This window comes from Tupaia chinensis, unplaced genomic scaffold (genome assembly GCF_000334495.1).
Source record: "Tupaia chinensis unplaced genomic scaffold, TupChi_1.0 Scaffold000622_1, whole genome shotgun sequence".
NCBI classification, from domain to species: domain Eukaryota; kingdom Metazoa; phylum Chordata; class Mammalia; order Scandentia; family Tupaiidae; genus Tupaia; species Tupaia belangeri.
In genome coordinates, this window is record NW_006160142.1 from 980478 (window position 1) to 997997 (window position 17520).

A 17520-nucleotide genomic window follows, 5' to 3' on the forward strand; every position below is an offset into this window, starting at 1 on the left:
ACTATAGTAAGGCTGGTGGCTGTGTGGGAGGTTGTGGGAAACCAGATTTCGTCCTACGTTTTTACTTCTAAAGAGGACCTCACTTTCTATTACTTCTTCTTGGTCAGAGTCTATGGTGGTGACTCATGATGTGAATGTTTGGGACAGAGACAGCTAGAGCTGATGGAGGAAAACAGCAAATGGTTTTTCTCTCACCTCAAATCTGAGTCTGTGCTGCTTACATTCTTAGAAGTGAGATGGTTAGAGGGGAAAACATTTCCTGCATCCCAAGGAAAAATTCCAGGTTATTAAATAAGGATGCAGCATAGTATGTAATTTCCATGTGAATAACACTTTTTGAAAGTTGGGCTCTCAACTTGAAGTTACTCTTCCACTCCCATTTCTACAGCACGGGGGTAAAATGCAGAAGGCTGAATTGTTTGAGGCTTTCAAGCATTCAAAGCAAAGATCTAGATCCACATTTAACAAATAGAGACACAAAGAGTAAGAGAAATAGATGACATCTGTTAGCAGAGTAACTTATAGGAAATACATCTCTTTGCTTAGAATATTTAAAACAGCAGTTAATTTCAACTCTGGGAGGTATTTGAACTGGATATCTGATTATTGCATTTTAAATCTTGGTTTCTGATATACACATTCTGTGAACTGGACAATACTTCTTGAGGAGTATTGGCTTAACAAATGTGTTTAAATCTTGAGACTATGTGTTGACACTGGAAGGAAGTTTAGCTGTCGCATATGAATGCTCACCCCTTCAGCTCCTTTTTTTGCATTGACCTCTTCTACACTGATAAGGCTCCTTTGTTCATCCATACTAACAGTTAGGGCCGATATGCTTCCCAGCCAGGGAAATTAGCCTTTAAGAGGAGTCTAAAGTGAATGATACATTTTACTGTAATTAAAACAAAATTGCAGGTATCTCTGGAGGATATATTTGGGAAAAAGGGGATTTCCTCCTGCAAATAACCACTAGAATTTATATCCTGGTATTCCACTTTCCTTTACCACCAGAAATAATCTAAATACTCATTTTCTCAGTGTAATAACTAAGTGTTTTTCTGATGCCTTAATTTCTGGGATGTCTACGGGTCTATTGACTTGGGACTGGACTAGCAAATGTTGATCAGTTATCATTTCCCAGTGTTAGTGCCAGGGCTGAATGTGCAGCATAGTGACCCACAAGCAGCTGGAACATCTGGAACAACATCAGAGATAGAAAGGGAACAATTTTTCATGGCCAGTTCTCAGACTAATTCAAACACAAATTCAAACTGGTGACAAATTTTCTTTGGCTCCTGTTCTTATACTGGAAGCATAAAGTCTCTGCCAGGACAACCAGGATGACTGAAAGGAGAAAGTTAAGACAGCAATTAGATGGCACTAATATGACTCCAATATAATCCTTCCCCTGGTTTCTGGTTTCTGCCTGCCAGGGCTCTTGGCCACCTTCCCAGGGCTTAATTGCATTTTGCAAGTAGCCATAGTACTCTTGCCACTATGTCTCCCCAACTAATTTCAACATAATCCTCATATCCAATTTAATAAAATTGAACTAAAAATCCTCTGTCAGAAAAATGAAGTCTTATCTAGTTTAAAGAGTGACTCTAGTAAGAGAAGGGCTGGTTCTGAGGAAGAAAGAATGAGGAAATAAAACAGACAAAACATGGACTTGAGGTCTATAATTCGTAAGAAAGTTTATTTCCTTTGTGAGAGAGGAAGAAGATGAAGAGATAGAGGGAGGGAGGGAGGGAGGGAGGGAGAGAGAGAGAGGGAGGGAGGGAGACAGAGAGAGAGAGAGAGAGAGAGAGAGAGAAATGGACAAACAGGATCTTCATTCTACCTCCAGCCAGCCAGGATTACAGACTTGCACTTGCCTGCCCAGGGAGACCTCAGGATATGAACTGAAGACTTTCCCCCTTCCCATATGGCTTTGGCAGCATGGAACATTGCGTTACCACTGCATTTGAACAATCCCAGAATTTTTTTTTTTCTTTGGAGAGGATTTTTGTTGTTGTTGTTGTAGGGCACATGCACTCACCAGAAAGACAGAGACAGAGACCGAAAGCAAGAATCACCCCCAGGGGGGATGGCCACGCCACAATCCCTTCTCCATTCTCCTTTCAGGATATTGGGCATGCACACACACGTGCCCAGAGTGAGTTTAAGCTGCCAGGTTCGGGATTCTAACCATGGTCAACTACCTGGGAGTTCAGCGACATAGCCATTACACCAACTGCTGGTCCCCAATGCTAGAATTTTTGAGTAAAGTGCCATAGAGGAATGTTAATGATAAGATTTTTAAAATTGCTATTGTTTAATGTTTATATGAATTTTATTTTTTAAAGTGAATATACTATTTATTTAACATTCAGACTTCATTAAGACATGTGCAATATGGCAATTTTACTGAGGGGTTGACCCTACTTAAGATCTGATTGCTTGCTGGGGCATAGCAACAGGGTCCAGTTCACACTTAGCACTAATTAAATGCTTTATTGAATAAATACAATACGAAACAAAATGCATTCAAACATTTTGCAAAACTCAATTCTAAAGGCCTTTCTATTCAGCCTAATTGCACAATAAAGGCAGATATATTAATTTAATATAATTGGCTGATTTTACACAGTACTTACATCCACAAGTATATTATTAAATGTTAGAGAATATCTAATGTGATCATTTCTACATAATTAGGAAATAAACTTCTAAGAAAGATTTTATAGATCTCATTTTTATACCTCTCTCAACAGTTTAATCCTAGAAAATAGTCAATGACTTTTCTCAGAAAGCTCTCAACTAGTATCACTTTGCTATCAAAATCTATATTTCTGATCTCTTATGAGTATTAAGACAAAATTCAAGTCTTCCTGGAGGTGGGTCTAGCAGATAGCATATTGGTTATATTACTCAACTCCCATATGGCTGACAGCACTTGAAACTCAGGCTGGGTACATGTGCATGTGTGCCCAAGGTCCTGGGAGGAGAATGGAGGAGAAGGGATTGAGGTATGGCCATCTCCCCGGGGGGTGACTACTCTCTTTCCCAAAAAAATCTCACTGTCTGTCTCTCTCTCTGGCAAGTGCCCATGCCCTAAGGCAAAAACTTCTCAAAAAAAAAAAAAAAGTCTGGAAGAAGAAGCACACATTGTGATTGCTTATCCAACAATCAATAGCACTTACACTCAAAATTATCTCATCCTAGAAATTAGATAAGATCAGCCATATTCATGGGCATTTTCCCCACTATAGTATTATGCAGAGTCTCAATGTTACAAGAAATCTTGTATTCCTCAGTAACACAATTTATAGCCAATTTTTTCCCCTCAAGCTGTGCACTTTTGTGAATATAGTTGTGACAATATCTAGAGCATCGTTTATAACCATAGACACTTGTGCATCAGTCCTGTAAGCCAGCAAGTCTGTAGTGATCAGATCATGGCTTGACCCTAATTGAAATTCTCTCATGATAATTTCTCTTGCCTCCTGGTACCTGTTACCATGCAGAGAGGAACTGTAAAAATTCACATCGTGGTGTTCATTTTCTCAGTGAGCTAGCCCACTTTGCACCTTATTTTCAGAGGAAAAGTCCCCAATGTAATGATCAATTTCTTGTACAAGTCACAAAGTATATTCAACTTCCATTCCTTTCTTTCAATTTTAACCTGAAACTAATTCCATCAAAGGTCTATTATTCCTTCTTCACCAAAATTCAGATAGACTCTCATGAATGTTTGGTTACCTCCAATATATCAGTTAGCATCGAGGCAGAAAACAACCCAATCCAAATACTTGCATTTAATTTTTAGAGTATCTCATATATTTGATTCTTTAACCTTTGAATTGACATTTCATCTGCTTTATCCAAAACAATTATTTTGATCCATTTCAAAGAAACAAATATTCTCTTTAATATATCAAACATGCCGTCTGGTGTACCAACAACAATATGTGGTGCTTCTGCCTTTGGTTTTTGCATTTTTCAAACATTTGTTTCACCAATGCAGGCCTGACAAGATGCTCCCAGGTAGTCTCCAAGTGATAGAATTACCTTCTGGATCTTTTGAGCAGTTCTCTGATGCAGGTCAATATTAGTGCTTGTGTTTCCATGACTCAATCTCTAAATGTTGCAGGGAGGAAACATCAATAGCGAATGTGGCTACCTCGCCAGTACCTGACTGGCCTTGAGTAATCACATCACACCTTTAATACAAGGAATGATAGCTCTCTGCTGAATAGATGAAGGATCCTTGAAACTACAAGCTTAGATGCCCTAAAGAAGGCTCTTTTAAATGCATATTATCAAAATTATCAACAATATCATTCCAGTTACTTTCAAAGACTTCTCTGCTGTAGGAACACATGGAACCACAGACCTTCTCTGAAGAACCACTCAGCATCCAACTGAAAAGCTGTTCAAAAGCATTTTGAAGTGGAATGAGGCATTAAATAGGCCTTCTTATTTTATTTCAGATAAATTTTTAACACTTATAAGGTTGGAGGAATCTTTGGAAAGATTTAATTCTACAGGTTGGGAGAAAAGAAATAATTTTAAAACTATGTTTCTAAACATCAATCTGTGACTTCTAATAGTTAAAGAGAAATGTTCATCCCATATGATTTGAGATGACAGGAGAGTCTTAGAAAGGAAAAACAGAATTTAAAAACAGAGTCCTCTAAAATAAGTCTCTGTGGTATTATATAGATTTAAAAATTCTCTCTGTAACTTTCTCCAAAGAGACCATTATTGCTATGTGGAGTCTATCAGTGCTTTTGCAAGTGTAATGCTTCTAGTGCTTGTGGTATTCTTGTAACAACCTCAATCTGAACACCGTGTTTGGCAGAGGTGGATAAAAGAACACAGTCAGAAAAATAACTGTTATGAAGGCCTTTTGTTTATTAACAAGTCTGGAGAAGACAGGCCAGAACTGATGGATTAGACTGCTACAGAAAATAATGATCTGGATTTAATTAATCTGGCTAACCTTTATTCTTGATACTTTTAGTTCTTAGTTTATTGATTTAAAAAAAAAAAAACAAACAAACCTGGAAGAGTAGAAGTTATGAGCAGAGAGCACAATCAATTGATTTAGCATGTGAAAAAAAAAATCTAGAACCTTACTGCATGCCTTAAACCAAAATAAATTCCAGATGGAATGAAGTTTTAAATATAAATAACAGAAGCTTGAGTGCACTAGAAGAAATAAACTAAATAGTTACATTATACTTGGTAAAAGAGAACTGCCTTGGCGTATTTCCAAAACAAAGCTCGTGATAGGAGATAATGACAAATTTGATAACATAAAATAATTTTGAATTTGGGAAGGCAAACTCACAGAAACATTGGAGAAGCAATTCACAATCTGAAAAAAAATATTATAACACATATATGAAATTAATTTCCTTAGTATTAATTCCTAATGTTTTTCTTAATATGTATTTATGGCATAAATGTAGTATTAATTTCCTTAGTATTAAAATAAATCTTATAGGTCATTAAGAGATGACAAACTCAATGAAAAACTAATACTGATAAAAATAATGCTTATTAGTGATCAAATAAATGTTAGGTTAATAAATAATAAAAATAAGGGACCAGCAGTTAGCATAATGACTATGTTGCTGGATTCCCAAGTAGTCAACCAGGGTTTGAGTCTTGGACTCGGTGGCTTAAACTCACGCCAGGCATGTGTGCATGTGCTCCCAAGATCCTGAAAGGAGAATGGAGGAAAAGGGATTGTGGCATGGCTATCCCCGTTGGGGGTTATTTCTTGCTTTCTGTCTCTCTGTCCCTGTCCTTCTTTCTGGTGAGTGCACATGCCCTATAGCAAAAATCTCTAAAAAAAAAAAAATAAAAATAATAATAATAATAATAATATTTTGACTTTCAGATTATGAAAGAAAAATATCCAGTGTTGATAAAGGTAGAGAGAAAAGACAACTCATATGCTGAAATAGCAATGGTTAAATATGGACCAGCCATGGCATGGTAGTTAAGGCAACTGGATCCCACATGGCCAACTGCATGGCTTCAGTCCTGAACCACTGACTTGAGAAAAATGCCAGCACGTGTGTGCATGCATGCCCAAAATCCTGGAAGGAGGGAGAAATGGAAGAGAAGGGTTTGCAGTGTGACCATTTCCCATAGAGGGTCCTTCCTCACTTTCCCTCTCTTTCTCTGTCTCCAGTGAGTGCATGTGCTTTCTGGCAAAATTTTTGACACATGTGCATGTGTGTGCGCACACACACACACACACACACACACACACGCACACACATAATGGGTTTAACTTAATAAAAACGTGTGTTAGATTCTATTTTATATGATTTTATTTACATTTCACATTTAATATTCAGAATAACCTTATGAAATAAATTCCATTATCTTACCTGATTTTCAGATGTAGAAACTACATCCCAGAGGGGTTTAATAACTTGCCTAGTGCCTTTAACAGAGGTAGCTGAGCTAAGATTTTGGACCCACAGTTTACGCAAGAGGTCATAGTTTTGCTTATCACCCGCAGGCATTCTCCATTTAAAGGGAACGTAAACTAAATTGATAATGCCTTTCTGAGAGATAATTTGGGAAAAACCATTTTAATAGCAAAAGTTGTTAAAAATGTTCATATTATTTTACTCCCAAATTCTTGTTTTAGAGATATAATGTGAAAAGAATGTAAAATTATATGAGGAGAATGTAAAATTATATGAATAAAGATATTTATAGTAGTATGGATCACAGTTAAGATAATACAAATAACAAAAGAAATAGAAAATGGTAGTATAAATTTAAAAGACATTTATATTGAAATATTATAGAGCTGGTAAGAACCACTCAAATAAAATTCTCATTAAAAGGCAAAAAAAAAAAAAGATGTGGAAATGTAATTATGGTCTGGAAAATATACTCTGAGTTCAGGTAGATGGTACAGACAGTCCCTGTGTTAAATCTTTACTAAGCACAAGTGCATAGAAATAACATTCATATTATTACAAAAGTGTACAAAGAGCCCTGTGTATCCTGAGCCTTTATGAACAAAACATATCTCTCCACTATGCACTACAAAGAAGAATAAAAAGTAAAATATATAGCATATTAAAAGGTAACATGTACTAAAGAGAAAACAAGAAGGCATATGCAACACATGTAGAGATCATTGATACTTTAGGAGAATAACTAAAAAAGAACTCAGAGATGACATTTTAGCAAACAACACATATCACAGGAAGAAATTAAAATACAGAGTTTGAGATAATTTTCCTGTGGTCCAACAGTGCAAAAGGTAGAACATAGGCAATCTAATTCTACTGTACTATAAATAAAAATTCAGGAGATTGTCTAATAATTAATAGTAATTAATGAGATAACTTGTTAATTTTGTGCTGATATATAAGACACAGGGTGTCTTTTTAGTGGTGTGGTTTGTGTGGCTATTATGTGGGTAAAAAAATAGAAGGCCTATTAGTCTTAGAAAATTTCTGAATTGATTTCAAGGCATGCTAGGTCTGACTTATTTTGGCTTCTGCTGTAGTTGCTATGCCTCAGCTCAACACTCTAATTATAATCCTTTGCGCCTAGATGTGGAGTCCCCAGAGTGACTTCTACTCTGGACTCCCTGTACAGATACAAGTATAATTCAAGCCACCGAGTCTCTCTCTTCTGTACTCTCTATTCCTTATGTTTCACATTCAATTAGCGGCCAAATGTAATAGACTTCATTGTCTTGGCCATGGCATGCTTAGGCTTTAATTCACTGTCTCTCTTTCTTTCTCTCCCTTTGTATTAGGGACCACACTAATCTCTCAATTCCCTCACAATTTAGCCAGGATACCATCTTCAAACTTTTGGTTGGCAGCTAGAATCTAACCACACCTGATTAGGTCATTCATCTTATCTTGCATTTTTTTTTTGGAGAGGTTTTTGCTATAGGGCGCGTGCGCTCGCCAGACAGACAGAGAGAGACATAGAGACAGAAAGCGAGAAATCACCCCCCAGGGGGGATGGTCACGCCGCAATCCCTTCTCCTCCATTCTCCTCTCGGGATCTTGGGCACGCACGCACACGCGCCCGGCGTGAGTTTTAAGCCACCGGGTCCGGGACACGAACTGCGGTCGACTACGTGGGAGTCCAGCGACATAGCCATTACGCTAACTGCTGGTTCCCTCTTATCTTGCATTTTCAATGTCATGTCAAATCCTATTAAGACAAATGCAAATTTCTCATCTTGACTTAACATGACTAGAAGTGGCCAACATTCCCATCTTAACTCTTACTATACATGTTTTATAATCAGTTGTGAAATAGACAGTAATGCTTACCAAATCTTTCCCCAATGCTACTCAGCCTCTTGCAGTTGGGCAAGCCATGAGGCTAGTTATAGTTAGTTAGCTATTAGGAAAAAGACATGCATCACTTCTGTGCCAGAGCCTAGAACAGATGTAAATGCTTTATGCTTCTTTTTTACTCTGCTGAAGTAATGAGGAAAGATAGACATTTTGGATGATGCAGCTACAAAGTGGTAAAACCTGAGTCCCCACCAATCTATGATGGATACACAGAGCAAGCAGCATGTGAACCTTTGATGTATTGTGCTGTGTTGTGATGTTGAGTGAGGGAGATTTTGAAGTTAAGCTGTTACTACACATGACCTAGTGTCTCTAAGCTAATACATTAACCAAAGTAGGTGACCTCTCTCATAGTCTTTGTCTTTGTATACCTCTCCATTGGGAACAACCTTCTCTGAGTGATCCTTTAGCACACCCCCCCAACTTATTAACATTTTACTAATTCTTCCAGATCCATTCCAATGCTAACCCTGTCTAAGTGCTTCTCCTTGCTTGTCCAGGTGTAAATTTTTTCTTCTCACCAGAAGGAAGCTTGGTAGTTACCTGTGATTGCTCTTCACAAACCTTGACTCATTTCATAGTTATTGGTCTACTTATTTTTTCCTTTCTTTTAGAAAGCAGGCTTTTCAGAGAGTCTGAATTATATTTACATGTCTAAACTTTCCAGGCCCTTGCATCAAATAGTTTTCTGAAAAATATTTGTGAAACCAAGTTGAAGATTTAGAATATAATGTAATTTGCATAACTTCTACCACAATGACTAAAGGATCTGTGTTAGTTACTGGAGAACTAATGTCTGTATGATTTTATTTTATATAGCTTGTTAGTTTCCTATTTCTTTTCTATCATGAAATTGTGAACTCTTTCTCATTGTTTTCTCAGGACTTACCACATTGCTTGGCACAAAAATTAAGCACTAGATAACATGTCGATGAATAAGGAAGGATTCAGAACATAAAATATTACTGTATTAAAAATAGATTTCACTAAGCTTTCTATTTTATGTTTTTAATTTGCCAAAGGGTGTGTGTACTTGCCAGAGACAGAAATAGACCAACACACACACACACACACACACACACACACACACAAGACCACAAGACTTCCTCCATGGGTGAATGCTCTCACCTCAATCCTTTCTCCTCTAGCATATATTTCTTTTTTTATTTCTTCTGAAAGATTATTATTTATTTTGCTATAGAGCATGTACACTCCCTAGAGAGACAGAGACAGAAAGTGAGAAGTCTACCCCCCCAGGAGGGGATGGCCACACCATAACCTCTTCTCTATTCTCCTCTTGTGATTTTCGGCATTGGCTCCTGCATTTTTTTTCTTAAGAGATTTTTGTTATCGGGCACTTATGCTCATGAGAAAGACAGAAAACAGAAAGCAAGAAATCAACCCCCAGGGGAATGACCATGCTGCCATCCCCTTTCCTCCGTTCTACTCTCAGGACTTGTGCACACTGCACACATACCCGGCATGAGTTCTAAGCCACCAGGTCCAGGACTCAAACCATAGTCAACCACATAGGAGTCTAGCGACATAATCATTATGCTATCTGCTGGTCTCCCTCCAGCATATTTTTCATGCCACTGGGGCTGGGATTCAAACTGCTAAAACTGGACATCGGCCATGTGGGATCCAGCTCCCCTTAACCACCAAACTAAAGGGCCAGTCCAAGTTAGCTGAGGTATAATTGCTTACAAAACTTCTAGAGCTAGAAGAACCCTTGACATAAAAACAAAACAAAACAAAACAAAAAACAACAACAAAACAAAAACAATGGAGATTTAGTGATTTTTAAATAAATGAAATTTAAATTTTCAAAGTGTTACATTTTATAAAGCAATCTCTGTAATAGGTAGGCATTATCCCCACATTAGTGATGAAAAACTAAATTCAAGAAAGGTTAAGTAGTGACTTGTGCAAGGTCAAACAGCTCATTAAAAATTAATACTCAGGGGACCAGCAGATGGCCTAATGGTTCTGTTGCTGGACTCCCACACAGTCCACCGTGATTCAAGTCCCAGACCTGGCAGCTTAAAACTCATGCCAGACGTGTGTGTGTGCCCAAAATCCAGAGAGGAGAATTGAAGAGAAGGGACTGTGGCAAGGCCATCCCCCCTGGGCAGTAATTTCTCACTTTCTATCTCTGTCTCTCCAGCGAGTACATGCACCTGATAGCAAAAATCTCTCTTAAAAAAAATAATCAAGTACTCAGGTCTCCCAATTTCTGGTCTACTGCTTTTTATTCTATCAGTTGTTGCTTCTTCTTATCTATGTTCAGGCTGAGGAACATTCTAGTATTATTACTGTACTTGTGGAATCTGTCATCTTGGCAGCAGCAACTGGGTAAGTAACTAAAGAAGGCATACAGTCATGTGTGTACACACATACACAAACATAATTGTACAAGTCTCCACCAATCTAGGCCAAAATAGAATTAATTCTATGCTCATTGCTGGTGAATGAGGAATCCTACTATATCAGTGTTTGTGTTTAAGAATAAGTCAGTATACACACTGTGTAATTGAATGTCAAGAAATATGAAAATATATTGTTTTATTGCTACTGTTCATTGATTTATCGAAGTGATTTATTGCCAATGGACGTGCAGTACAACAAATCACTTTGCTGACACCATCAGCTGCCTTAACTAGGTTGTCAGTTCACGACATTAAAGGTAATGGATGGTGATTATTTTACAGTAATGGGTTTAATCAGCGCTTTGAATGACTTAGCAGTCATGTCAGAGTACAGCCAACTCATCATTCATCAAGGCGGCATTTTGTTTACCAACATCATCTATAATTCATTTGATTGTTGACAATCATCAGCAAATACCTCTCAGGCGAAGTTTTATCAGAGATGGAAAATTTGCACAGCTGCAGCATGCTAAGTCACCCTCTGGGACTGCTGAGCAGACACAGGTGGGAAGGGACACTTTTGTCATCAGCCCCAAAGAGGCCATTTCCACCAACTGGACTTCAAGTCTTCTCACTACCCCCATGGGTTAGATCATTTCTGTTTCCATCTCTTCACCCTCCTAATGCCATGGTGTCTTCAGTAACCTAGAAAGGTTCCAGGCACAAAGTCTATGAAGAGAGGAAGAAAAGGAGCACATGATCTCATTACTTGAGTTGGCTTAACACTGTGAAACAAACATGTGCTCCTGGTTCGGCTACTTAGAGCTAATCATGGTGGGAGCCTGAGCTGAGTCACCACTGAAATCCAGACATGTCTGAGCAGGTTTGGTGACCTGATGGGACAGACATGGTTGGACTCAATTTTCATATGAGAATATAGAGCTTTGTATAATCTCTTAAGGCTTAACATAATGCTAGGGCCCCTTTTTACCCCTTAAGTATCTGGCATTTCTCCCCAGAAAGAAAAATTTACATACAGATGATATTATATATATCATTGTAATGATTTGACAAATCTCTGAAGTCTAGTCACAAGGCAGTAAGGTAAGTAGGACTTGCATCCTGGAGGCAGCACACCTGGCTGGAATATCTGCTCTTCCCCTTGCCAGCCGTGAACCCTTAGATAAGTGACAAAACGCCTTTCAGTTTCATCTGTAAGTTGGGATAAAAATATTACCTTTGTTACCAGCTGCTTGTGAATTACAGTATGCAAAGTGCTTGGCACCATACCCTGCATGGAATAAGTGATCAAAAAACAGTTGGTTTTATTATTGCTATATATATTTTTTTCACTTAACTTACTTTCAGAATACCCTTTCTAATGGAAAAGAGAACCAGAAAGCCAATTAAAGTAGAAACAAAACTTTGGTTGTATGAATTCATTACAGTATTTTAGTTCTGTTTATCTACTTATTTTCAGAGCAGAGATGTAGTGAAGAAAACAGGAAACATAAATAAAATAAACTAGAAGGCCATTTTGCTAGAACTTGGTGGCATTGTGCAAATACAAAGTGTACTGCTTTGGTGTTCTGTATAATGGAGGAAAGTACTACACAGCACAGCCTTTTCCTAGGGCATCAGTGGGTATGGTACCCAGTGGGAGGCAATGTGCCCAATGGGAGATGTAACACTGGTTGGAAGGGCAGCAGAAGCACACAGGCAACCTGCTCAGCAGAAGCAGCAATGAGAGACAAAAACGCTATAGCACCTGGAGGTACAGTGCACCCGGCAATAGCTGGGATAGGAGCCAACAACTCAAAGAGCTGACCCAGAGGAGGAGACGAACAGAAAAGTCAGAGAGTGGCTAACAGGACACCTTGATTCTGAGCATATGTGGGCTATCTCTGGAGGATGCCCAGGGATAATTACTAAGGGGGCGGGGGCGGGGGGCGGGTAAGCACCCGCCACAGGTGCTGGAGACCATGAATTAGCAAGACGGAGATGGGCATTAGGGATGCACTGGTCCGTCACGATTAGCAACATGTCTTTAGCAGAGCCATTTTTCCTCTCTTGGGCTCATTTTGCCCTTCATAAATTGAGAGTATTAGGATGTGTGGGCATCAATGGGCAAGGACTAGGTAGAGATAAATCAGAATCATCGTACAGTCCTTTAAAAATTCACATTGTTGTGGCCTCACGAATCTTCTATCAGAATCTCTTGCTAAGACATGATAGTTGGGGGAACCAGCAGTTAGCGTAATGGCTATGTTGCTGGACTCCCACGTAGCCGACCACGGTTCGTGTCCTGGACCTGGTGGCTTGAAACTCACGCCGGGCGCGTGTGCATGTGTGCCCAAGATCCCAAGAGGAGAATGGAGGAGAAGGGATTGCGGCATGGCCATCCCCCCTGGGGGTGATTTCTCGCTTTCTGTCTCTATGTCTCTGTCTGTCTGGTGAGCACATGTGCCCTATAGCAAAAAAAAAAAAATCCTCTCCAAAAAAAAAAATAAAAAAAGATTTGATAGTTGGATGGAATAGAGATGGAGTCGAAGAAGTGTGTGTGTGTGTACTAGTGATGGGATGTACATTTAAGCTCTCCATGTCTCCATGTTATTGATGTTATTCTTATAGATATTATATTTCCATCTTTTAATCATAGAAACCACTTCTGGTTTACTTTCATTTCTATGATTCTACAAAATTTTGCTTCTTATAATATTTAAATTCATATAATATTCTACTTCCTTTTATAGATCTGTTCTTATTTATGTGGTACATCTGTTCTTGTCATGGGGGATAAACTCTGCTCAGTTAGGTACCATAGAAGAGACAGTACATAAGGGGGCCATTCCCATAGTTATAAGAAATGAATACAGGCCCAGCAATCATGGCACAGTTGAGAACATACCAAAACATAGAGCTGAAACCATGTGCCAACTGCAGTTGGAGTCCCCAGGCTGGGTTGCCCTGAAAACATATCTGGCACATGTATATGTGCCCAGCTCCTGGGAGGCTGAAGGACTGGAGAAAGGGGATTGTGCCAAGACAAAACCTGGTGGATGGTGCTCTCTCTCTTTCGCTCTCATGTGTGTGAACACACATTAGTTCTATTATGAGCAGAAAAAAAAAGGAAAATGAATGCAGATATTATAAGAGTAACATGTTATAAGAGTGTTCACAATGTGATAAACACTGTTCAAAGTGCTCTTCTTGTAATTAACTGATTTAATTCTTATGAGGTAGGTTTGTTTAATATTCCTGCTTTCTTGACTAAATAAAACCAAGCACAAAGAAGTAAGAGAACTTGCCCATAGTCACCCAGCTAGAGAGAGATAAAGTTGACCTTAGAACTCAGGCATCTGATTTCCAGACACTGGACTGCTCACTCTTGCTCTATACAGCTGAATATGAATACTAGGAGTGAATAGCTAGGGAGGAAATAACTCTCAGAGTGGTATCACCCCTCCTAGACCATAGTAATAAGTCTGAAAGACTCCTATTGGTTCTGCTATTGGAAATGACTATAAAGAAATTCAGCCAGGGCCAGGAGAAGCAATAATGCAATTGGTCCCACATGGGAAAGGCCCTGGGTTTATGTCTCAGGACCTCCTTGAGTAAACCAAGCATATACTCACATGTCCATAGTCAAGGCCAGCCAAGACTGAAGGTGGTGGCAGCATGAAGACCCTGCTGGGAATACCTTCCTCTCTGTCTCCCTATATTCATCTCTGTGTGTGTCTCTCTCTCCCATAGAAGACATAGTAAAGAAACTTAGGGGGAAAATGACATGCAAGCATTTTTTTTTATTAGACATGCTATATATAGCACATATATACATAAATCCTGCCCTCTTTGGTGCTAAAGGGAGAAGGAAAGTGTGGAGACAGACTGGCCTGGAAAGCACAATGGTGGTATTCCAGACATTGGATCCTGCAACATGGCAAACGTTGTCTACTTCACAGCTTAGCCCAGGGCCAGGCTCTACTGCTGAGCCTGAAAAACCCCTTTTGGCCACAGTAAGCATCCTTCACTGTATACAAATCTCAGAGAGAATCACGTCAAAGAGGGAGTCTGTGGGAATTTCCATTATGGTGAGGAGGTCACCACCCTGTTCCTATGGCAGGATCAGGAGAGAGAGATGAACACTGAACCTTGAGGGAGTGGAAGGGATTTTAAAAGTAGAAAATAGGAAAGGTTCCTAAATACTAGTTGGGATGCTGGTGGAAGAAAGCAATGATGTAGCTTGTTTAATAGCATGGACTTTATTAGATAAGCATTTCTTTCCACCTATTCTATCATCTGCAAATGCTAAGAAATGTTCAGATTTAAGCAACTAGTATAAAAAAGAGGAGACAGGAAAGGAAACTTTTATTGCTTTTGGAACAACCCCATTTCCTTATATCTCTGTAATGGAACAAGATCTGTCTGCCTCTGCTCAGCTCCAGGAAATATTAACATGAAGTCTTCTCTTTGTTCAAACCATTGTCTCTTGTCTCCAGACAACAGGTCTCTCAGGAAGGAAGTAGAGGGGAAGGAGAAGGGGTGTTCTGTATGAGTTTGTTCAGTGTGTCATAAGTAAACGCTGCCACTACAGAGGTCTTTCTCTCTCTGTTAAAAATGCCTCCTTGACACGTGTCTTCCACACATCTCCGGCATGAAGTCACGCCTGCTCAAACACCAGTATGTGCCATCTGGTGGGGAGCTTCCCTCACCGCAAAGCAGTATCACAACTCATGAGAAGTGACGAGTACTCACAGTCAGGAAACACATACTCCTTTTTCTCCTGTAGCAACAGAAAGAATGGAAGCTGAGATTGCTCTTTACCTGTGAAAATCTAAATGCTCAACTAGTTAAAATTTGAAGGCAATCAAATAATCAGTGTATTATGCTCAAGCGCTGCGTACAAAACTCAGAGCTTCAGAGTGATTTCAAATATTTAAGTAACCACTATATTCATGACAGTTTGCACGTAAATGACCATGCAAAACAGAACATAATCAAGTGATCGAACTACGTGAAGAGGCGGTAGTGTAGACTGAGCTAGTGAAGTAGGACTTTGGAACAAAGTGGGCCTTGAGGAAATGATTGGCCGTACAAAGGGGAAGGACAGTCTAGAAGACAGAAACTGCGCTAGCAAAGCTTTGGAGATGAGGATGTCATTGAAGAACGAGGTGACCCTCATGACTGTAACTTGGTTTGGCTACAAGTGTATGTATTTAAATTACTGTCTGAAAGCATACCAATATTACTGTAATTTTTGATGAATAGCACATGACTCATCTCTCATTTCAACCTTTCAAAATAAAATGGATGGTAAATTTCAGCAAAGTTGTGTAAAAATAGCAATGGCAGTGTGGCGTATTTCCTTCCAGAGGAATGAGGGAGTGACTAATGTCTCAATGTAGCATATTTACTATGAAACATGCATCATTTAGACATATGAACAATTGGACCAGTTCTATATTGTGGATAGGATATACCCACAGATAATTTTATTGAACTTTGAATTTTTTTGTTTAATTTTTGCTATAGGGCGCAGGCACTTGCCAGAGAGAGACAGAGATGGCGGTGGTGGGAGTTATTGCCTGCCAGGGGGAATGGCCATGCCACAATCCCTTCTTCTCCAGTCTCTTGGGATTTTAGGTATGAATGCCTAAGCTCTCAGGACCTAGCAGCCAGGTCCAGGACTGGAATGGTATAGTCAGCCCTGTGGGATCCAGCACCTTAACCTCCATGCCACCAGCTGGTCCATAAAATTTAAAGTTTTAGTAGAAAGTATGCATCTTATATATGCTTACTACAGATTTTATTTTCTTTTTTTTCTTTTTTGAGAGGTTTTTGCTAGAGGGCGCATGCACTCACCAGAAAGACAAAGAGAGACAGAAAGCGAGAAATCACCCGCCATGGGTGATGGCCATGCAGCACTCCCTTCTCCTCCATTCTCCTCTGAGGATCTTGGGCATACACACACATGCACCTGACATTGAGTCTAAGTCACTGGGTCCAGGACTCTAACTGTGGTCGACTACATGGGAGTCCAGTGACGTAGCCTTACACCAATTGCTGGTCCCCAGAGTTTCAAAATGTAGATTAGAAATATAAAAAAGAATTATTCATAAACTTTCTTTCTCCCTCCCAAACATAAATTAATGTTTTGGTGTATTCCTTTCAGATTATGTATGTGAGTGGATGTATGTTTGTGACTATAATGCGAATTCGTGGTCGATTATACAAACTATGACTCCCAAGGGTAAGCCCTCCTTGTGTGCAGGTGTCCTGGTGTGGTCCCTTCCCACGTTGACTCAGATTAGCCTCATCACTGGCTTTGACCAAAGAAACATCAGGAAACACAATCTAAGCAGAAGGCTTTCTAAGCTCTCAGTATAGTATTTATGTTTTTAATTTTAATTTATTTATGTTTTTAAAGAGAGAATTTTCCTATAGGGTACATGAGCTTGCCAGAGAGACAGACAGAAACAGAGAGACAGAAAATGAGAGATCAACCCCCAGAGGGAATGGCCATGCTACAATCTCTTCTCTTCCGTTCTCCTCTTAGAATTTTTGGCACACACACATATGCACCTGGCATGAGTTTTAGGCTGCTAGGTCTAGGACTTGAACCACGGTCGATTACATGGGAGTCTAGTGATGTAACCATTATGCCATCTGCTAGTCCCTAATTTGTTTATTTTTAAAATTTGCTATAGGGCACATGGGCTTGCTGGAGAGAGGCTAAGGAAGGGAGAGATAGAAAGAAAAAGAAAGAGAAAGAGGAAAGACAGAAGAAAGGAATAGAAAGGAAA

The 17520-nt window shown here is 39.3% G+C and overlaps 1 long non-coding RNA gene and 1 pseudogene across 1 annotated transcript in view; both read right to left on the bottom strand.

The window, feature by feature from the left end:
- Positions 1-3210: 3210 nt before the first annotated feature.
- On the bottom strand, positions 3211-6530 carry LOC102478238 (eukaryotic initiation factor 4A-II-like; annotated as a pseudogene).
- Positions 6531-15083: 8553 nt separating this feature from the next.
- Positions 15084-17520, bottom strand: part of LOC102487891 (uncharacterized) — a 30488-nt gene continuing 28051 nt past the window's right edge. The window contains exon 3 of the long non-coding RNA XR_336073.1: positions 15084-15500. This is a non-coding gene — a long non-coding RNA (uncharacterized LOC102487891). The remainder of the gene's footprint in view (positions 15501-17520) is intronic.